This window comes from Urocitellus parryii, chromosome 6, assembly GCF_045843805.1.
Source record: "Urocitellus parryii isolate mUroPar1 chromosome 6, mUroPar1.hap1, whole genome shotgun sequence".
NCBI lineage: Eukaryota > Metazoa > Chordata > Mammalia > Rodentia > Sciuridae > Urocitellus > Urocitellus parryii.
Genome location: NC_135536.1, coordinates 136,806,872 through 136,829,866, shown reverse-complemented (window position 1 = coordinate 136,829,866; position 22,995 = coordinate 136,806,872). Strand labels below are relative to the sequence as shown.

The 22,995-nt window shown below is 41.5% G+C and overlaps 1 pseudogene; it reads right to left on the bottom strand.

Annotated features, from left to right (window-relative positions):
* Positions 1–3,745: 3,745 nt before the first annotated feature.
* LOC144255453 (high mobility group protein B1 pseudogene) lies at positions 3,746–10,040 on the bottom strand (annotated as a pseudogene).
* Positions 10,041–22,995: the final 12,955 nt, after the last annotated feature.

Below are 22,995 nucleotides of genomic sequence, written 5' to 3'. Positions count from 1 at the left end.
TTCCAATGCCATTTCTGTGGGACATGCTTTTTTATTATCTCATGAGCCTGATGGAGAATCATTTTGTGGGTGTCTTTCCCACACACTGACAAATTGGTTGAGGTAGGAAAGTCTGGGATCGTTTACAGTTGTTGACGTAAGTTCTTTTTATGGAAGCCATAATGGTTGCTCTTGAAATGATATTGAATATGGGACCTGATGTGCAATAATCACACATTTAGTTCCTGTATGTTGAATGAGAGCCTAAAGCGGTACAAGGGTGAAACTCTGCTGCATTGCCTTCTCTTGGCTCTGCTGTATTTCCTTTGGCCCCAAACATAACTTGTTTTCAGAATGTCTGGAGCACCGTCTCCCACCTGGTTGGTTACTTTCCCTGTGCAATGTGAGTAGGTGGAGAATAACTTGACTTTTGTAGAGCAGAAAATCACGGTGCACCTTCGCAGGACTTCATTATTGAAGTCCTGGTCCCTGTGGTAATCGGTGTTCCCTATGAGAAAGCAGAGTATGTCCTCATTTCCCAAAGAAATTTGGAATGAGAGTTGATGGAAAGAGATGGAAGCTTGTTCCCAAAATACTGATTGGGTCTCATTATGACTCTGCAGGAAAAACATGACATCCTGTTTTTCTACCAAGATCCTGATTTCTCCCCTGACATCCATTGCTGATTTCTACAGTGAAAATAATTGAGAACAAATAGCCTGCTGATCCCTCCTCCGGTGGTGGGGATGAGCTCTGAGCGCTTGATTACCTGTCCTCAATTTGGTACAGTGGGCATGTGCTTGGACTCTGGATCCCACTGGCTTGGGTTTGAATTCCATCTTCTACTTCCTCGTTGTGGCACCTTGCACAAGGCAACCTGTCTGTGCTCTAATTTTGCAGTGTGAGAATAAGTAATAACAATAGGCATAGGGTTCAAATGCCCTCAATTAACCTGAATTTGAACCCTATCTTTGCCAGTTGCTTAATTTCTAATCCCGAACATATTTCATCTACAATACAGTTGTAATAATCATGATACCTACTTCTCAGGTTAATGAAGATAATTTATTTTCTATACTTAGGATTTATTTATCAACAAATGGGCATTTTATGATCACTAATACCATTGACATTTTTAGTTTCTTTCTTTAAACTCTAAAAGCATGTCAGTGGCAGCCAGCCCAGTGGAGGAGGCGCCTCTAACCTCTGTCAAACCTAAGAGCTGCTGCAGGCCACTGGGGTGAACAGGGACAATTACAGGACCAGGAAGAGAAAGGGCAGTTGCTATGGAGATTAGCAATTTCTGCTGACAGGCACCTCTTGACTGTCTGGAAGTAGGCTGCTGTGCATGTGCCACATCTATGTCTCAAAACCATCGCTGGTCACTGGCCTCCACCATGAGGTTCCAGGCTGGAAGGTGGGCATGATGGTGCTCAGAGCGTGTGTCCTTGAATGAACTTGAATCAGGCTTCTCTTTCTGACTAGACTTTGTCCTTGGGCTCTGTCCTTGGCCTGCTTAGTCCAGTTTTAATAAGAATCCTGCTGAGTCAGTTTAGTGAAAATCCCCTACCCTTGGTATCTGATTGCCTGGGATAGCCTGATCAAATTCCTTATCCCCATCCTCGATACTTATCACCCTCTCCTGCCTTTAGCAAGAATGCTTCCAAGTTGTTCTAGTAAGAACTCCTAGCCTTAAAAAAATTTTATTTATTCTAATTTGTTATACATGACAGCATAATGCATTTCAATTCATAGTACACATATAGAGCACAAGTTTTCATGTCTCTGGTTGTACACAGAGTCACACTATTAGTGTCTTCATACATGTACTTAGAGTAATGATGTCCATCTCATTCTACCATATTTCCTATCCCCATACCCTATCCCTTCCCCTTCCTTCCTTTGCCATATCTAAAGTTTCTCCATTCTTCCCATTCTCCCCCACCACCCCATTATGGATCAGAATCCACATATAAGAGAAAATATTCAGCCTTTGGATTTTTGGGATTGGCTTACTTCACTTACCTTGATGTTCTCCAACTCCACGCATTTACCTGTAAATTCCATGATTTTATTCTTTTTTAATGCTGAGTAATATTGCATTGTGTATATATACCACAGTTTCTTCATCCATTCATCTATCGAAGGGCATCTAGGTTGGTTCCACAATTTAGCCATTGTAAATTGTGCTGCTATAAACATTGATGGGCTGCATCACTGTAGTATGCTGTTTTTAAGTCCTTTGGGTATAAACCAAGGAGTGGGATAGCTGGGTCAAATGGTGGTTCCATTCCAACTTTTCTGAGAAATCTCCATATGGCTTTCCATATTGTTTGCACCAGTTTTCAGTCCCACCAGCAATGTATGAGTGTACCTTTTCCCCACATCCTTGCCAACACTTATTGTAGTTTGTTTTCATAGTAGCTGCCATTCTGACTGGAGTGAGATGAAATCTTAGTTTTGATTTGCATTTCTCTAATTTCTAGAGATGTTGAACACTTTTTCATATATTTGTTGATTGATTGTACATCATTTTCAGAGAAGTGTCTGTTCAGTTCCTTGGCCCATTTATTGATTGGGCTATTTGTTCTTTTGGTGTTATGTTTTTTGAGTTCTTTATATATCCCAGAGATTAGTGCTCTATCTAATGTGCATGTGGTAAAAATTTGCTCCCATTCTGTAGGCTCTCTACTAACCTCACTGATTATTTATTTTGATGAGAAGAAGCTTTCCAGTTTGAATCCATTCCATTTATTGATTCTTGATTTTATTTCTTGTGCTATAGGAGTCTTATTAAGGAAGTTGGGACCTAATATGGCATGATGAAGATTAGGGTCTACTTTTTCTTATATTAGATGCAAGGTCTCTGGGTTAATTCCTAGGTCATTGATTCATTTTGAGTTGAGTTTTGTGTAGGTGAGAGATAGGGGCTTAATTTCATTTTGCTGCATATGGATTTTCAGTTTTCCCAGTACCATTTGTTGAAGAGGCTATATTTCCTCCAACATATGTTTTGGCCCCTTTGTCTAATATGAGATAACTGTATTTATGTGGGTTTGTCTCTGTATTTATGTGAGTTTGTCTCTGTGTGTTTTATTCTGTCCCATTGGTCTACAAGTCTATTTTGGTGCCAATACCATGCCACTTTTGTTACTGTTGCTCTGTAGTATAGTTTAAGGTCTGGGATAGTGATGCCACATGCTTCATTCTTCTTACTAAGAATTTCTTCGCTATTCTGGGTTTCTTATGTTTCCAGATGAATTTCATGATTGCTTTTTCTATTTCTATGAGGAATGTCATTGGGATTTTGATTGGAATTGCATTAAATCTGTATAGTGCTTTTGGTAGTATGGTCATTTTGACAATATTAATTCTGCCTATCCAAGAACAAGAGAGATCATTCCATCTTCTATGGTCTTCTTTAATTTCTTTCTTTAGTAAAACCACCAGCCTTGGTGTTTCCTCTTTATTGGTTATACTCTCCACCTGTCCTTGATGTTTTTGGAGATAAACCCAATCTCTTTGCAAAACTCCCCTTGCCATGGCTTCTCTTGAATACAGCTTATCATCCTGTCTTTAACCAGTGTCATGAAAATTGTTCTTTTATATTGGCCCTGGGAACAGGCTTGAGGCTGAACACAAACTTTACTTGACCAAACTTTAGTCAGGTTCCTGAGCTTTCCAAGCCCATCTGTATACTTCTTGTAAAATCTTGTTTTAGCAAAGAACCCTGCTTAAGTCTGTTTTACAAGAACGCCCCCATCCTTCAAATCTGATTAGGTTCTTCTTCTTCTTCTTCTTCTTCTTCTTCTTCTTCTTCTTCTTCTTCTTCTTCTTCTCCTTCTCCTTCTCCTTCTCCTTCTCCTTCTCCTTCTTCTTCTTTGCACTGGGGATTGAAACCCAGAGGTGACTTATCATTGAGCTATACCATGGCCGTTTTATTTTGAAACTGGGTGAGAGGTTTGCTGAGGCTCACCTCAAACTTGTGATCCTCCTGCCTCAGCCTCCAAGAGTTGCTGGGATTACAACCATGCAAGGCCACTTCCAGCTTGATCAGGATTCTCATCCTCCTTAGGTGATGTTTAATCACCCTGGTCTGGCTTCAGCAAGAATCTTGTTAGTTTAGCCAAAATTTCCCTTACTGGATATTTTCTCCTAGTAATTTTCCATCCAATTTCCTCATCCTGCTCTCTATCGATTCCTATTTGCTCATGCTGTATTCAGAGTTGAGCCCAATCCCCTCTCCTCTATTGCAAAACTATTGCAGTTGTCCCAATACCCATCATGACAGTCCTGAATAGTCGTCCTTACTATATTTTAACAAGTGTCATTCAGTAATATTTTCTTGGACAAAGCCTAGAGTTAACACAGATTTCAAAAGGAACACTCAGACTATAAGATAGCTTTAGCTCCTGCTTTGGGGCTGTAGTTAGTGCTAAAGAGCCTTTGCAGGGTCTGGGGAGGGGTGTGTAGGGGGTGCAAGCATTCAGATACACGCTGGATTGTCTCGCATTTATCATATGGAACTGCCTGTCTTTCTGGGAGGAATGGATTAATAATCTGCATAAGGCATTTAATTAAAAATATGTCATCACCTCATTAGTGTCTTCTCAGAGGGTGCATGGTTATTCTCTTTCACTAATAGAAGTGATGTGCGTGTGTCAGCATGCCTGCCTGTGGTGGCAGTGCCGAAGGAGGCTGGTGGGAGAGAGCGGGCCCTTCAATGTGCTCGCCTCTCCCTCCCTCTCCCTGTTTCCATTTCTTTGCAGCGCTCAGTGCTCAGCCACCAAGAATCCATCCTGCTGTAGAGGGAGCACCCGAGGTTGTAGCTGTCTCTGAAGGATGCTGATCCTCTCTGGGCAGCTCAACTCCCCAGCGATCAGGAGAGGGTGTGGAGCCCACAGCATGACAGTTGTGGTCTAAGTTCCCTTTCAAAGGTAAGTACAAGAAGCAGAAAGGAACACTGAAGGAGCCCCAGGAGAAAGGCCATGAATTATTCATCTCATAATCTGGGCTGGGGGCTCACAGTGCCTCCTCATTCCCTCCTGAAAAGCAGCCAATAAGAGAGTCCCCTTCTTCACTGGTTGAATCACAGCATGTGAATGGCTAGAGGAGCCGTTTCAGTGCTGCACTTAGAACTGGCCTATTAAAAAAAAGCAGTCCAATTTGTTTCAGAAGCTACATTGGAAATGAACGAGGGCTCTTCCATCTCTGCTGGCTATTAAAAAAGCTTTGCCTCTCACAGAGCAACTGTTTTAATTAAATCAATAATTATGTTTTATTGAATTCAACTGCTCTGCAGCAGAAATCAGCACAGAGTCTTTCGAAAACTTAATTAAGGCCGATGGTGGGTTGGGAGAGGAAGTGGGGAAGACAGGATGGGGAAGAAAACCAGAGAAGGGTATTTAGCAGCACCTGTTGGACTGTCTCCTGCTCCATCAGTGTTCAGAGGCACCCTTCAGCATCCACCCTCACTTCCAGGAGAAACACCTGCAGGTTTTGTACAGGGGCTGGCTCGGGGAGAGACTGTTCAAACCCAAGCTCTTCAATGGCAACCCCCACCGCTGCCCCCTTTCTAGGATGCCTTTATGTCTCTAGGCATCTGACCAAAGTGTCCTTCCTTTGGCTCTTGCCATCTGCTTCCAGCTTGGTGTTGCTGGCTACTTTTTGGGTAAAGAATAGTGGGTAGAGCCTTTGGTCCCTAATTTTTTTTAAACTATATTCTCCTGCTGGATTCGAGATTCTTGCAGTAACTTCCCACTGGTGTTCTGGTTCTCTTCTGGGTTTCCTTTAACTTCAAACTTTCAAATTGCAATAGGGATTCCTCTGAAACTGTCCTTTTGTCCTTCACCCTCTCTCTTGTGCCCTTCCACCCCTTCTTTAGGTTGAAGAGAAGCCCCAGCTGGATGATGGAGATGTTAACTGCTAAATGATCTTTCTGTAGGATCCAGAACATCTGGCGACCTCTGTAACTACTGTCCTTCCTTCAGTTCTGTAGTTAATAGTATCTGTTGTGTATGGATTAACTTGCAGTAAAGCAATGTGTCTGTCAGAATAGGAAATGCAAGAGCTGGCCCCTAGAGGCCCAGGTCCACTGCCATTTCCAGAGAGGAAAAGAAAGGGGAGTGTCACTTAGTTGACAAGACCCTGCCCAGCAGAGTCTTCCTACCCTCTGTCTCTCAGTACCTCTTTTTCCTCCCCAGAAAAGCCCTCCAAGCCCCTGAGTCCCCTCAAGACAAACATTTGAGGTAGAAAGCTCTCTCTTCTCCAAGGCTGGCTTTGAATAAAACTGATTCCTTTCACCCACTTCTGTCTCCTGTTTGAGCAGCAGGCGGCATAGACATTTGATTCTGGTAACCAAATTGAGCAGCAGTCTGCTCCTGTCACCTTCCTCCTTCATTTCCTGGGTGGCCACCTGTTGCTCCAGGTCACAAGCTCATTTAATCTTAATAATACGGATGAGTGAGCAGGGAGGGTGGGAATGGGGCAAAACTGGGAAGAATCCTAGGTCTAGAAGGCATGGCTGAAACTCAGTGCTCACTGACTGACATTATATGGAAACAGAGCCCCTGTTGCCAGTGTGTGTTTGCATTTTTTAAAAAATAAATTCTGGCTTTTCATGTCTAGTTTTAAGTATTGGTTACTGGGCAAATAAGATAATTTTTGCAAAATTTTCTTTGTCCTTTTCTAGTAGACCCCAAGGAGGGAGAGAACTTGTATTACCCAGCCATTGGCACAGCCATATCATATGTTCTGGCTAAAGAAATGCAAGCAGCATGGATGTGACCACTGCTAAGCTAAAGCTTTAAGAGTCACTGCATGATTCTGTCACCGAAGGGAGTTCTTGGAGTTGGGGAACTTGACTCAGGACAAGCGGGGTTCTTAGTATATCTGACAGAAAACCATTTCAGTATGCACCAGTCAGATTCACAGACAGGAAAACAGAAGCACATTCAGGAGAGAATATAGACCATCTCAGGAGGGAGACATCTTTAAGGGTAAAGTAAGAGATACACATTCAAGGGCGAATGCTGGCCATCTCCAGAGGAAGAGACGGCCATCTCCAGTTGGTCTGGGTGTTAATATTTACAGAGGTACAGTAATGAGGGGCTGGACTAGGGGAGGAGTCGGGGAGGAGTTACACAATTTTGTGTCAGTTTCTCTACTGCTTGTACATTGTCCTCAAGTTACTTTTTGCATTCAAGGGCCTGGGTTAAGTCAGTGGGTCAAGGGCCTGGGCTGTGTTGCTCAGGAAGACTTGTTTTTTATTTCAAGGTTTCATGGGCTTTTCCTGAATCCCAACAGCTCATAGATGCCCCCTTTTTTTCGAGACTTACTATACCTTTGCTTTTCTGTGTCTCCAAATTCCTATCTCAATGCCACCATTCCTTTTCTCTCTATTGTAAAAAGGTATTGGGAGAAAATAGTTTTCCTCTATCGACTTGGGTGTGAAATGGTCATGGGCCTGACAAATTAACTGAGAAAAGACAGATTGACAGGGGAAAGGCAAAGTTTATTTTCACAAGTACACAGAGAGCTCCCATTAGTGGAGAATTGGAAGAAGAGCCCCGGAGTAAAGGTTGATAGATGCAACTTAACAAAAAGTATGTGCTTAGAGCTTTAATGGGAGAGAATGGAATGTTCTATTGGGTTATTTGGTGCTAATGGAAATGTCTTCCTGGCTGGAAGATTTCCCTGTAGGGGAGTTTATGGCAGCTGCATTCACACTTGCTGGAGCTAGGGTGTTTCTCAAACAGGAAAATTCTGGGAAAAGGGTCAATGGTAGCCACATTTTTGGGAGGCTGTGCTCAAGTTTGTATGGTGGTTCTCTTTGTGGCTAATTTCTTATCAGATGTTGTTAGTTTAAAATAAATTCCATTCCACTTTGGCCAGTTCCCCATTCTTTCAAATGCATACCCCAATTCAAGCTCCCTCTCTCAGGCTTTGTCTTTGGTCAGATTGTAGAGTAAAGCTGGGGTCAACCCTCAACAGACTCAAAGATGAGTAAGAGAGAAAACGTGATGTTACTTAATGGCCACTAAGATGGTGGGCCATTCTCAACTGAGCTGATACATCTGCTAACTTAAAAAATTATTTTAGAAATATGGTGAAAACTAGAACCATAGATCCATGAACCATTAATTTTTCAGCCTGTGTTCTAGGGGATAAATACCAGCTTTCTTTTTAAAAAAATTAATAAAAAGTAATTTTTTCGATTACAGAGTGATGTTCAGTTAACAGAACAACAATTATTTCATATAAGCTGCATCAGAGACAACTGAAGATGAAAAATGACTGTCCCCATATATAATAAATTTGTGCTGGGAACCAACAAGAACCTGCTTTAAATTTTCATGCCAATTTACAACCCCCATCCTGTACCAGGCAAGGTTAGTGGTGAGTGAAAATACCACCAGGACAGGGCTATCTAAAGACACAATCAGTAGTGTGTTAACTATACAAAAAATGTGCAGTTTAAAGACTAATCTTATACAGTCTTGCATTTCAATTTTTTTTTTCCTTAAAAGGAGTGAATTGTATGAGGGGTTAAATGCTTTATAGATAAGGGGGAAAAAACTTCACTAGAACCAAATTATTCATCATCATCATCTTCTTCCTCTTCTTCTTCCTCCTCTTCCTTCTTTGTCTTGCTTTCTTCAGCCTTGACAGCTCCCTTTCTTGCTGCATCAGGTTTTCCTTTAGCTCACTAGGCAGCAATACCCTTTTTGTATTTTTCCTTCAGCGGGGCAGCTTTCTTTTCGTAAGGCTGCATGTCATCTGCAGCCATGTGATTCCACCTCTCGCCCGGTTTCTTTGCAGCATCACCAATGGATAGGCCAGGGTGTCTTCCCTTGATTTGGGGGTAATGGAGGCCTCTTGGGTGCATTGGGATCCTTAATCAGTTTTTTTTGTTCCTCTTTAGGAGGGATATGGGTTTTCATTTCTCTTTCACAAGGGGCCTGTCTGCCTTTACCATGCCTTCAGAGTTTCCTTTCTCTTTAGGAGACATGGTCTTCTTCATCTCTGAGCATTTCTTCGAAAATTGAGGTTGCTTGAAGCATCTGGATGCTCTTCTTCCTGGGAAATTTACAAAGAGAATGCATATGATGACATTTTGCCTCTCAGCTTCTTAGGAGCTCCTTTGCCCATATTTTGTTGTTTTTCCTCAGTGAGGCACAGAGTCACCCTGGGCCTGTCCAGCTGTTAACTTGCCCCAGTGCTGTTTCTGTGGAGCTCAATGTACTTCAATGGCTGTATGAAGTCCAGCTTTCTTATTAGGACCTCGGGAGCCCTTTATTAACCTTGCAGACTCACTGCTCTGTTCTCAGGACTGCACTACTGTATCACACTTCCTGTGGATTGCTGCACTCAGTGGGCACTTCTGGTAGTGGCTAGGCAGAGACAGCGTCATATATACTTCTGGGCAGAAAGCTGCTGACCCTTTCAAAAACTGTAAATGGGCCTTCAAAATTGTTTTCTTTTCAGCTAAATTCCTTTAGAGAAACTTACAAGGAACCAGCCAGACTTGTTAACTCACTCTGACTCCTTCTTTATAGGTAACCTAGAGTAAACTTTGCTCCTCATAATACAAAATTCTCCACCCAGATGCATTCCCCTCTTTTATTTGTTGAACATGTAATTATGACTTCAAACTGAGCATGCTCAGGAAGGTACTGTCTTTACATGTGGCGATGAGTCTTTCCTGTATGAATATGTATAAGATTCTCCAATAAAAGCCCCTTCTTTCTTTGTTGGAGGGAATACTACTTTGAGAACTATCTCCAGTCTGTCCCCTCCTTGCTGCAAGTAGTAAACCTCTGCTCTTCTATCTTCTGGTAGTGCTTATTGGCTTTGTACTCACTAGGTGGTGAATTGTGTTCTGTTACACTTCTTCTCTTGGGTTAAATCCTTTCCCAAATGATATAGCCCCAAATCTACCCTCCCTGGATCAACATTCTTGTCCTCACTCCTTCCCACTCCTCAGAAGGCTAGGTTCTCTTTCCACAAATCTTCAGAGTACACCATTCAGATTTCACTCCTTCATAGCTCTTACCATTCATCGTTATCATTATTGGTTTATTTATCTTTCCCCACTAGAACTTTGAGCTCCTTGATGACAGCATGCTTTGCCATAGGTTCTTGACAGATGTTAAATGGGTGAATGAAAGTTTCCCCAAGAAGTGAATAATGGATCAGTGGGTTTCTCTGGGTTCTAAGGATAATTGCGTATATTTCTGAGTATATGTAATATACCTGAATATAAAATTGGTGATACAACATGCTCAAAAAGAAATCTGAGGTGTTTTTAGGAATTCCAAGAATAGAATTATCTAAAATTTCAGATGCAGCCTACAAGAGTGGATGATGAAATGAAATGAAATTCAAAAGGGGTATAGGTAGTATATTGCATAGATCAAGATGATAGGGTCCTGTGACCCTGCAGAAATTCACACAAAGGATGTTATAGGTGGGAGAAATAGACTCGTTCCATATATGCATTATTTTCAGAAGAAAATTAGGGGTAACTAATGGCTGGTGAGGCAGAATTAAAAATTATTTAAACTGAATAAGCAGATCCCCACAGGAAAAGTTTAAGCCACTTCTCAAATTAGACATCTCTCTGCCTTCCAACCTGAACTCTTAAGTAGCCCTGCAAGGTGGCAAATGGACCACTTTGTGGCCTGATAAAGGCTCCTCCTTCTAATGCCTTCAGAAAGCAGCTGGTCATGGTTGGAGATAGGCAGATATATACAGAACTCTTGAGTCCTAGGGGAAGAAAGGAATACGATACCAGTCTTCTTTTGAGGGTCTATAACACTGAACATCTCTATTAATTTAAGAGAGTTTCTAGAGATTGTTAGAAGGACAAGATTCCATCCAGGGTCCCCATAGTGCAATTTATTATGAGTGGGAGTCCTGGGCTGGTGGATCACAACACCAGGCTTAGACATTCATTCTAGAAGGCGAGTCATGGAAACCTGAAGCTGTTCTGAATATAATGACCCTGATGGGTGATGTTTTGAGTGTCGTGGCTGAGCATATACTTTAAGAAGGTGTAATCTTGAATATATAATTCTGGGACTATTCCAGAATTTTTGGAAGGAACCAAACCAGGAAGGACATCATTGCAACAGTGGATGAGAGCACATCTTCTCAGACAGTTTCAATTGTGAAACTGTTCAGAAACCATAGAATTATGGTCACCCAAATTGGACACCTCTGGGATCATTGACCACTGATCATAGCGGTGGTTACTTCTTTGGGGGTTGTCCTTTATAGAGTTATTTCCCCCTCTTTACCTAGCATTCTAAATTTTAAAGAAAATCTACGTCTAAATGATCAGGATGTTGGCTACTAAATAATGTTTGTTTAGATTTACAGAACCCAGAACATCTGGTGACCTTCTGCTAACAACAGAATGTGTAACCCTCTTCCTTGTTCTTTAGACTTGTTTATAAACTAACTCAAAGCTTGTAAACTGTTGTGAGGGTTACCCTGCAGAAAAGTAAGATGATAATCTAAGAATTATAGGAACTAGCCCCAGGAGATCAAGGTCAGTTTTAATACTCTTTCAGGAAAAGTCACATACTCTGGATGATGAAGACCCTGTCTAGCACATAGTCTTCCTGCCCATTGCCTTCGGCACCTCCTCTCCTTCCCTAAAAAAGCCCTTTGATGTACCTGAGTTCCCTTTGATGGTCTTTTTTTGGAAGGTGAAAGCTGACCCCTCCATCTTCTCTGGGTGCTGCCCTTGGAATAAATCTGCTTCCTTCCTACCAACTCTCATCTCCTGGGTATTGGCTTTTGAGTGGTGAGCAGATGGACTTGGTTCTGACAATGTGACTATCTACCTCTGTCCACTTGGCATCTGGAACAAGGACTGACTAACCTCTCTGTACTAAATAAGCCCTCAGTTTCTTAGATGTTGAATGGCAGTAGAGCAAATGTGTGATAAAAGATGGATTTTCTTGTTAAGAATATTTGCCAGACAGGATTCTGAATACTTTCCAATCCTTTATAATCCTTACTGCAATTCTTTCAGTGAGATATTATCATCGTTCCTATTTAATGGTTTAGAAAATGGAGTTACTGAGAGGTTAAGGAACTAGCCCAAGGTCACACAGCTGGTAAATTTGCACCATTCTTTCTTAAGTCAAGGCAGACTGGAGTCAGAGATTAAAGTATTGACTGGAAAAATAGAAGTATCCAAATTGTCCTTGAAGCTGATAAAAGGGATCATGTGGGTTACACTAGGTGTATTAGGTGTGAAATGTGATTTAATAATTCAGCAAAACTCAACCCAATCCAACAAACAAACTGGTACTGAACATCTACACTTTTCCAGTTACACACGAATTCAAGGAACTCCATTTTTTTTTTCCTCAAGGGGTCAAAGTAATTTAGTGCTTTGTCTCTGTTCACAGTTGCCTAAAAATGTTGGGGAGACTACCTCTCTGAGGAAAACTATTCTGAAAAAAAAAGCATCCTTCCTGAAGGCCTACTGTATGTGTAGAAAAATAAACAAAACCCCCTGCTGCTGACAGGCACCTGCATGAGGGACTGGAAGCATCTGAAAGGGCAGCCAGGCTCCCCTGCAAAGAAGCTGGCACTCCACAGGGGCATGTTGAGAAGCTTGCTTCATTAAGTTGTTTCCAAACTGTGACCACTGGTGAGAGCTCTCCTGCAGAACAGATGCTTCCCTGGATGCTAAGTGGGTGCTCTGGAGAATCACACTGATTTGCCATCTTTGTAAAGTGCTGTGCATCATGTATGAGAGAGAGAGAGAGAGAGAGAGAGAGAGAGAGAGAGAGAGAGAGAGAGAATGAGAGAGATATCTTTCTCACCTTCTCTTCCCCAGGGAGAATTCTCTTTCCTGCAGCCACAGAGAGCCACAGGGCTTGGCTTTGAAGATCTGTGCCTAGCTGGGGAGAGAGGGTCCATGTCAAAAGCAGGGGTGAGCTAACTTTTTCTGTAAGGACTGGGGAAGTAAATAATTTAGGTTGGCATGCCTGTTGGTTTTCTATGGCAGCTACTCAACACAACTCTGCCATTCTAGTGTGAAGCAGCCAGAGATGTCATAAATGAGGATGGTTGTGCTTTGATAAAACTTTATTTGCAAACACAGAATGGGGGGCTGGATTTTTCTCTTAAATTTGGGTATTTCTGCTTTTGAGTTTTCAGTTTCAGTTCCTCTAGAATAGGAGAAAGGGAAGAAGGATCCAAAACTGGATGTAATGGTGACTCGACAAGAGTGAGAATGGCAGGAGGGGGTCATGCAGAAGAATGCTTCTCAAATGCCTAGAAGTTGCCACATTCAGGAAAGTGAAAGTATCCCTTGTCTCAGTACAGAGGCTTCAGTTAGAGTCAGAGCATATAGAGAGATATTAAAATAGCTTTTATTTAAGAATGATTTTAGGCTTGTAAGAGAGTTACCAAGGTGGTGCAGAGAATGGCCCCCCTCCCCTCATTCCCTTTCCCTTAACACGAACATCTTACACTCCCATGGTGCATTTATTAAATCCAAGAAATCTACATCTGTATCTTACTGTGGTGGAACCAAAAGCATATTTATATTTATACATGGTACCTATTTTTGCATTGGTAGAGCTCCTAAACCCTTGGAATTTCTCGAGTGCTAGGAGTATCTCTCATTTTTCAATAACCAGACCCTTTCTGACCGGATCTAATTTTATGCTAATGCAGTGAAGAAGAGTGGGGAGGGACTGTGACAGCGTCTGGATGGGGCCTGGTTGCCAGAGGAACCAAGCATGTGATCAGAGAGTTGGAAATTTTAGCCCCACCAACTGATCTTCAAGGATGGAAAGGAGAATGGAGATTGAGATCCATCATCAATGGCCACCAATGTAATCACTGTATGTAATGAAACTTCAACACAGACTTTTCAATAAGATTCAGAGGGTGCGTTAGTAAGCTTTTCATCACTGTCATAAAACACCTGAGATAATAAAGTTAGAGGAGGAAAGATTTATTTTGGCTCTTGGTTCCAGAGGCTTCTGTTCAGGTCTCTTGGCTCTTTGGGCCTTTGGTTAGGCAGAACATCATGGCAGGAAGTCTCTGGCGGAGCAGATCTGCTTACCTTATGGTGACCAGGAAACAGAGGGGGTGAAAAGAGGCCAGGGACATGATATTCCCTTCCAGGGCATATCTCAGTGATCTGCTTCCTCCACTCAAGTTTCTTCTATCTCCCAATAATGCCATCAAATTATTAACCCATTCCTGGATTGATTCACTGATGAGGTCAGAGCCCACCTGATATAATCATTTCCCCAGATTCCCCCCTCTGAAGACTGCTGTGTGGGGAGCCAAGACGTCAACATGTAAGCCTTTGGGGAACATTCCAGATCCGAACTATAGCACACCACTTCCTGGTTGTTGTGCCAGGTGGGTGGCATGCCCAGAGGGGGCATGAAGACTCTGCTTCTATACCTGCCCTGCACATCTTTTCCATTTGCTCTTCTTGAGGATACATGGATACATGATTTAAAATAAGGTTGTGATGGCAAGTAACACCTTTCCTGAATTTTCTGAGTCATTCTACTGAATTATCAAACCGAGAGAGGGGTTTACAGAGACTCCTGGACTTGCAGTCAGCTGGATAGTATGGGTACCCCATTTGTGAGTGGCATCTGGAGTGGGGGCTTTCTTTGGGGGCTGAGACTTGAACCTGTGATGTCTGAGCTGAGGCTGAGCCATAAGCAGGGGGACTGAACTGAATTGTAGGATGCCCACTCCCTGTTACAAAATCAATCCTCCTCTGGAAAAACCACACACAATCACTATTAGCTAAATTCTAGATTTTAGAATTGGCATTTAGTTGTCACATTTCCCTAATCCCTTCTCTTCTATGACAGCTTTTCAGGTTTTCCTTGTTTTTTTATGAGAACTTTGAGAAGTCAGATGTTTCGACAAATGTCCCTCGAATTGAGCTTTTCTTATGTTTTTCTCACGACTAGCTTAGGGTCATGAGTTTTTGGAGACAGCACTACAGAGGGGAAACACCCTTTTTGTCACATTTTATCAGGGCTATCTAATATCTGTGTCAGGTTGATGTTTACCTGGATTATTTTTTAAAGATAGTGTTTAAAGATTTTTCCACTTAGAAATGACTATTTTTTTCAGCCATGCTTATTTTTTAAGGGATTTATTTTTAAAAATACATCGTAAGATATTCATAATATAGTATTTCTTATAGTGTAAAAATAGGCATTGTGAGCAAGAAACAGACATTTGTGATTTAACAACATGAGATTTTTTTAAATGACTGTAGCCATATGTAATCAATACTAACTAATGGAAGATAATGAGATTCAGAGAGGTTGAGCAACTTGTATAAGTCCACACAGCTAGTAAGGAATGGAACAGGGCTTTGGGCCTGTTCTAATTTAAAAATCTGACTTGTTAGCCAGGGTAGGCTGTTAAGTTGCAGTAACAATTTATACCAAACTCTCAGAGGCTTCGCATAATAAAGATGTTATTTCTTACTCATGTTAGATCTTCTGTACCTCAGGGGCTTTTCAGGGCCATTGTTGTTCCTGTGGTGTTTTAGACAAATTCGGTGGCTCTGATTTGGAAGCTCTACATCTCAATGTGAAGCTTCCATATTTGCTCTGGCAAAAGAAGAGAAAGACTGGGAATGACACAGAATGCTTTCCTACCTCAGCCTGGAGGATTGCCCATCACTTACTGCTATGGTTTAGATGTGGTGTCTCCCAAAAACTCACGTGTGAGACAGTGCAAGAAGGTTTGGAGGAGAAATGATCCTAATGGGATTAACTGAGTAGCAACTGGAGGCAGGTGGGTTGTGGCTGTAGGAAGTGGTTCACTGGGGGCATGGTGTGGGGTATAAGTTTTGTATCTGGAGCGAGGAGTCTCTCTCGTGTGGGCTGGTTCCCTCCACTACACTCTTCCACCATGATGTTCTGCCTCACCTAGAGCCCCAAGGAATGGAGCCTGCTGTCTCTGGATTGAGACCTCTGAAACCTGGAGCCCTTGATTAAACTCTTCCTCCTCTATAGATGTGTTGGTCAAGTCTTTTAGCCACAGCAGCAAAGAAAGCCGACTGAAACACTTCCATTCGTGTCTTCTGGTCTACAACTAGTCTTACGGCCTCCTCACTCACTGCTGGGTGCAGGGGAGTATGGTGTCCTAGCTGTACATGAGGGAAACAGACAGTGGTGAGCTTATAAATGATTCCAAGGCTCAGAACGGAGCTGAATCTGAAGGAAGGCCCTAAAGTGGGGAGTATCGGGTTTCAATGAAAGACAATTTTGCTTTGAGTAAGTCCCATTTGTTGATTCTAGTTGTTAACTCTTGCGCTATGGGTGTCCTATTGAGGAATTTGGAGCCTGCTCCCACAGTATGTAGATCATAACCAACTTTTTCTTCTATCAGATGCCGTGTCTCTGATTTAATATCAAGCTCCTTGATCCATTTTGAGTTAACTTTTGTGCAAGGCGAGAGATAGGGATTCAGATTCATTTTGATGCAAATGGATTTCCAGTTTTCCCAGCACCATTTGTTGAAGATGCTATCCTTCCTCCATTGCATGCTTTTAGCCCCTTTATCAAATATAAGATAGTTGTAGTTTTGTGGATTGGTTACTGTGTCCTCTATTCTGTACCATTGGTCCACCCGCCTGTTTTGGTACCAGTACCATGCTGTTTTCGTTACTACTGCTCTGTAGTATAGTTTGAAGTCTGGTATCGCTATACCGCCTGATTCACACTTCCTGCTTAGTATTGTTTTTGCTATTCTGGGTCTTTTATTATTCCATATGAATTTCATGATTCTTTTATCTATTTCTACAAGAAATGCAGCTGGGATTTTGATTGGCATTGCATTGAACTTATAGAGAACTTTTGGTAATATCGCCATTTTGATGATGTTGGATCTGCCTATCCATGAGCAGGGTATATTTTTCCATCTTCTAAGGTCTTCTTCTATGTCTTTCTTTAGGGTTTTGTAATTTTCATTGTATAAATCTTTCACCTCTTTTGTTAGGTTGATTCCCAAGTATTTTATTTTTTTGGGGGATATTGTGAATGGAGTAGTTGTCCTCATTTCCGTTTCAGAGGATTTGTCGCTGATATACAGGAATGCCTTTGATTTATGCGTGTTGATCTTATATCCTGCCACTTTGCTGAATTCATTTATTAGCTCTAATAGCTTCTCTGTAGACCCTTTTGGGTCTGCTAGGTATAGAATCATATCATCTGCAAATAGTGATAATTTAAGTTCTTCTTTTCCAATTTTTATCCCTTTAATTTCTTTCGTCTGTCTAATTGCTCTGGCCAGTGTTTCGAGGACTATGTTGAACAGAAGTGGTGAGAGAGGGCATCCCTGTCTTGTACCAGATCTTAGAGGGAATGCCTTCAATTTTTCTCCATTCAGAATGATGCTGGCCTGTGGCTTATCATATATTGCTTTTACAATGTTGAGGTATGATCCTGTTATCCCTAATTTTTCTAGAGTTTTGAACATAAAGGGATGCTGTACTTTGTCGAATGCTTTTTCTGCGTCTATCGAGACTATCATATGGTTCTTTTTTCTCAGCAAAAGAAACAATAAGAGAGATAAACAGGGAGCCTACATCCTGGGAACAAATCTTTACTCCACACACTTCAGATAGAGCCCTAATAACCAGAATATATAAAGAACTCAAAAAATTAGACAATAAGACAACAAGTAACCCAATCAATAAATGGGCAAAGGACCTGAACAGACACTTCTCAGAAGAGGACATACAATCAATCATTAAGTACATGAAAAAATGCTCACCATCGCTAGCAGTCAGAGAAATGCAAATCAAAACTACCCTAAGATACCATCTCACTCCAGTAAGATTGGCAGCCATTAGGAAGTCAAACAACAATAAGTGCTGGAGAGGATGTGGGGAAAAGGGCACTCTTGTTCATTGCTGGTGGGACTGCAAATTGGTGCAGCCAATTTGGAAAGCAGTATGGAGATTTCTTGGAAAGCTGGGAATGGAACCACCATTTGACCCAGCTATTCCCCTTCTCGGTCTATTCCCTAAAGACCTAATAAGAGCATGCTACAGGGACACTGCTACATCGATGTTCATAGCAGCACAATTCACGATAGCAAGATTGTGGAATCAGCCTAGATGTCCTTCAATAGATGAATGGATTAAAAAAATGTGGCATTTATACACAATGGAGTATTACTCTGCATTTAAAAATGACAAAATCATAGAATTTGGAGGGAAATGGATGGCATTAGAGCAGATTATGCTAAGTGAAGCTAGTCAATCTTTAAAAAACAAATACCAAATGACTCCTCTGATATAAGGGGAGGAAACAAGGACAGGGTAGGGACGAAGAGCTTGAGACGAAGATTTTCATTAACAGGGTTGAGAGATGGGAGGGAAAGGAAACGAGAAGGGGAATCGCATGGAAATGGAAGGCGATCCTCAGGGTTATACAAAATGACATATAAGAGGAAAGGAGGGGTAAGACAAGATAATTCAAATGGAAGAAGTGATTTGCAGTAGAAGGGGTAGAGAGAGAAAAGGGGAGGGGAGGGGAGGGGAGGGGGGATAGTAGAGAATAATACAGACAGCAGAATACATCAGACACTAGAAAGGCAATATGTCAATCAATGGAAGGGTAACTGATGTGATACAGCAATCTGTATACGGGATAAAATTGGGAGTTCATAACTCATTTGAATCAAACTGTGAAATATGATGTATGAGGAACTATGTAATGTTTTGAACGACCAACAATAAAAAAAAAAAAAAAGAAAGACAATTTTGCTTAAAATGAAGGCTTTCCCTCAGTTGGTCTTCCCTGAGACCCTAGCCCTATGACGCAGGAAACTTGAATTCTGAATCCTATTTAATAATACCCAAGGGCCCACTCCTGTTCCTTTCTCAGCCCCTACCCTTTTTACTAGGCAAGTTGAGCAGCAGAAATGTCCACTTACTCCAATATTTACAAAGTAGGAATCCAGGTATCTTGGGGCCTAAGCCATTTCTTTTGGGAATGCCAGATGTCCTGGTTGCCTCTCATTCCCTATCCTGAAAACCTTTCCATCCATATCCTTCTGTCTACACCACATCTGAGTTCTTGATAGCTTTCCCTTTCTCCCTGAGCACTGCCTCCTGTGACAGGATTCTAACACATCAGGTACTCGCACGGTGTGACTTGACTTTTGGAATCTTTGTTCTTGTTTGCTTCTTAATGGAAGGGGAGGAAGCTAAGCAGGTAATGCCAAATGCTATATGGATAGTGAGCTATATGGGTTTGTGTGTCTCATATCCCAGGGCCTGGATTGTTGCTCCTCCCCCCATCCCCTTTACACATTTGCTCTCCTGTCTGTCCCCTAACTCAAGGAACTTGGGCTTTATGTGGAAAAGTAGCCCAGAGGAATGTGCCATAAGAAAGAAAGAAAAAGAAAAAAATAAAGCATTTTATGGTCAAATACATTTGGTGAAGTTCGGGTTAAATAACATTAAACAGATATCCTTGTAAAATTTCTTAGGATAGTTAATAAGCTAATACAATTGGAAAACTCCCCCAAATGATGCACAACCAAAATTTTCACCAGGTTTGGGTTGTAGCTTCGTGTAGAGCACTTGCTTAACATGTGTGAGGACCTGGGTTTGATCCCCAGCACTTAAAAAAAAAATTTCCCAGAATTGCCTGATCTCAGAATAGTTTTTTTCACGTAGCATATGGAAGAATGGATTCCACATTGGGAAATTCAAATATAAACTGCAAGAAATATTTTTTTTTAAAAACTACTCCTGTTTTAGTAGGTTTTAAAGGTTTTCTCCCTAGAAGTAATAAATAACCTTTGCATGTTGTGGAGTTTGCCAAGTTCTTCCACATTCATTAGCTCATTAAAATGATTGATTTAGACAGGCATGGTGGCACATTCCTGTAATCCCAGCTATTTGGGAGGCTAAGGCTGGAGGATCACAAGTTTGGGGCCAGTCTCAGCAACTTAGCGAGATCCTGTCTCAAAATAAAGGGTTGTTAGAGTGCCTCTATCAACCAGTATCACACCCCAACAAAAAATTATTTTTCACTTTATTTTTTGAATGAGTACAACATTCTCCTGGTTCAAAAATGAGAAGAATAAGTAGATATTTACTAAAAAGTCTCTCTCATCTCCTCCTTATCTTTGCTATTCTCAGATTGCATGTTCTCCCCTATTCCCAGGCAACTAACTATCATCATCATGCTATTCAGTTTCCATATATAATTTATTTATGTATTTATAAGAAAATGCAACATAGTATCTCAACCTCCAATTTTGTTTAACAGAAAAGACAAATTTTATAGTCCTTTTAAAAAATGAGGATGATTAAGGTATAATTTACACAAAATAAAGTGTACCCTCTCATAGTAAACAACTGGATGAGTTTTAACCGTGTGTTCTGCCAGGTGATCACTGCCCCAGTCATTATATAGAGCAGCACTGTCACTCCAAAACATTTTCTCACACCTCCTTTTCAGACAGAGCTCACCCTCCACCCCTAGCATCTTGGCAATCACTGGTTTGTTTTCTCCTCTAGTTCTGCCTTTTCTCTAGTACCATATAAATTGAATCATATAACATGTAGTCTTTTTTGCTTGGTTTCTATGACTTGCCATAATGCTTTTGAGATGTGTGTGTAGGAATTTCATTTATTTTTATTGCTTAGTATTCAGCTTGTTTGGAGGAAAAACTTTTCCTTTACCAACTCAGTTTGAGTGGTCAGAGTTATGTGAATTATTTGACAAACAGGGAGATTGACAGGAGAAAATGTTTGTTCCACAGGCACACGGGAGCAAATTATAAGGAATGTTGTTTCAACAGCTGGGGGTTAGGGTTTATAGGTTGGTTTATTAAAATGCTGGGTGGGGCTTTTGCAGCAAGGATGGAATGTTCTGATTCGGTTTGTTGACACAATTCCCTAGGATGTCCCCAGTTCTAAAAATCAGCTTTCTATCTTATAGAAAAATCCTTTGGAAGGGCATTTATGACAGCTAAACTCTTGGAAAATTCTACTTTAATCATGAAAGGGAAATTCAGATGAAACTTGTTTCTGATGGCTAGGAGAGAGGACTACATTCTCCATATGGTGAAATGTCTGACTGAGGTGATGGTAATCGCAGTGGTTCCAGTCTCATCATGCATGTTGTTCACATGTCACACTGTACCCCATAAATATGTGCAAGTGTTAAAAAATTTTTCTATTCTGTTAAACAACATTGGAGGTTGAGACACCATGTTGTATTTTCTTATAAATACATAAATAAAGTCTATTCGGAAACTGAATAGCATGATGATGGCAGTTAGTTGCCTGGGAATGGGGGAAAGTGTCAAGTTAAAAAAATATACAAAAGACTTCTTCCTGCAGCTTCAGTTTGTTCAAGGTTTTTTCTCTAAAGAAGTGTTTATGGCATTCCTTAGCAATATATGAATGAATGCACCATCATTTTTTTTTTTTACCCATTTACCAAGTGATCAGCACTTGTGTGTTCCCATATATGGTGATTAGGAACATTGGAGTGCAATGTGGGCAGAGGTTTGCTGTCAAACATGATTATGGGCTGAATTGAGCTCTCCCAAGTTTATGTGTCAAAATCCTAACCCCTATGTCTTAGTGTATTTGAGTTCCTATAACCAATAACCAAAGACCGTGTAACATACACAACAGAAATTTATTTCTCACAGTTCTGGGAACTGAGAAGTCCAAGATCAGGGAGCTGACAGGTTTAGCTGCTACAAATGCCATTCCAAAGGATTTTTCTATAAGACAGAAGGCTGATTTTTAGCACTGGGACATCCTAGGGGATTGTGTCAAAAAACCTAATCAGAACATCCCATCCCACTTCTGGTTCACAGGTGGTTGCCTTCTCCTTTTGTCCTCAGCTCTCCAAAACCTCTTTTATAAAGGCACTAATCCCATCATAAGAACTCCACCCTCATGGCCTAATCAGCTCCCAAAGCCTCCCCCAGGTTAGGATTTCAAAATATGAATTTTTGGGTGTGTGTGTGTGTGTGTGAAATTCAGATAATAGCACTCTACTACCTCAGACTATAAAGTAGAGAAAGGGCCTTTAGAAATGTACCTTAGGTGATATGAGATGTTATGGATGGGTTTCATTCCGTGTGGCTTGTGTCCTTATAGGAAGAGATTATAGCACAGACAGTGGGATGACTTTTCCAGCTTTCTATCACTGTCACAAAATACCTGAGAAAATCACTGAGGGGGAAAAAAAATCTTTTTATTGTGGCTCATAGTCTCAGAGGTGTCAGTTCATGGTCATTTGGCTTCATTGTTTCTGGGTCTGTGGTGAGGTAGAACCTCATGGTGTGGAGGGTGTGGTGGAGCAGAGCTGCTTACCTCATGTCAGCCAGGAAGGGGAGGGGAAGGAAGAGACTGGGGAGAAGATATATCCTTCAAGGACATAGCCTCAGTGAGCTACTTCCTCCAGCTAGGCCCCACCCCCTCTCTTTTAGTCAGCTTCTGCACTGCTGTGACTAAAAGACCCAACCAGAAAATTGTAGAGGAAGAAAGTTTAGTTGAGGGTTCATGGTTTCAGAGGTCTTAGAAGGCTGGCTCCATTCCTCAGGGCTCCAGGTGAGGCTGAACATCATAGCAAAAGAGTGTGGCAGAGGGAGGCAGCTCACATGATGATCAGAAAGGAGGGAGGGAGAGAGAGAGAGAGAGACTCCTCAGTGTCCCAACTCCTCCAGCCACACCCCACCACTTCAGTTACCACTCAGTTCATCCCTATCAGTGTTTAATTCACCGTCTGGGTTAAGATTCTCACAACCCAATCATTTCTCCTCCGAACCTTCTTGAATTGTCTCACACATGGGCTTTTGGGGGACACCTCACATCCAAATCATAACAACCTCCCAAAAATCCATTTAACTACAAATCTGATGAGATCAGAGCCTTCATGATCCAATCACTTCCCCAAAGCCACAGCTCCGAATATTGCTGCCCTGGGACCAAGCCCTTAACACTGGAGC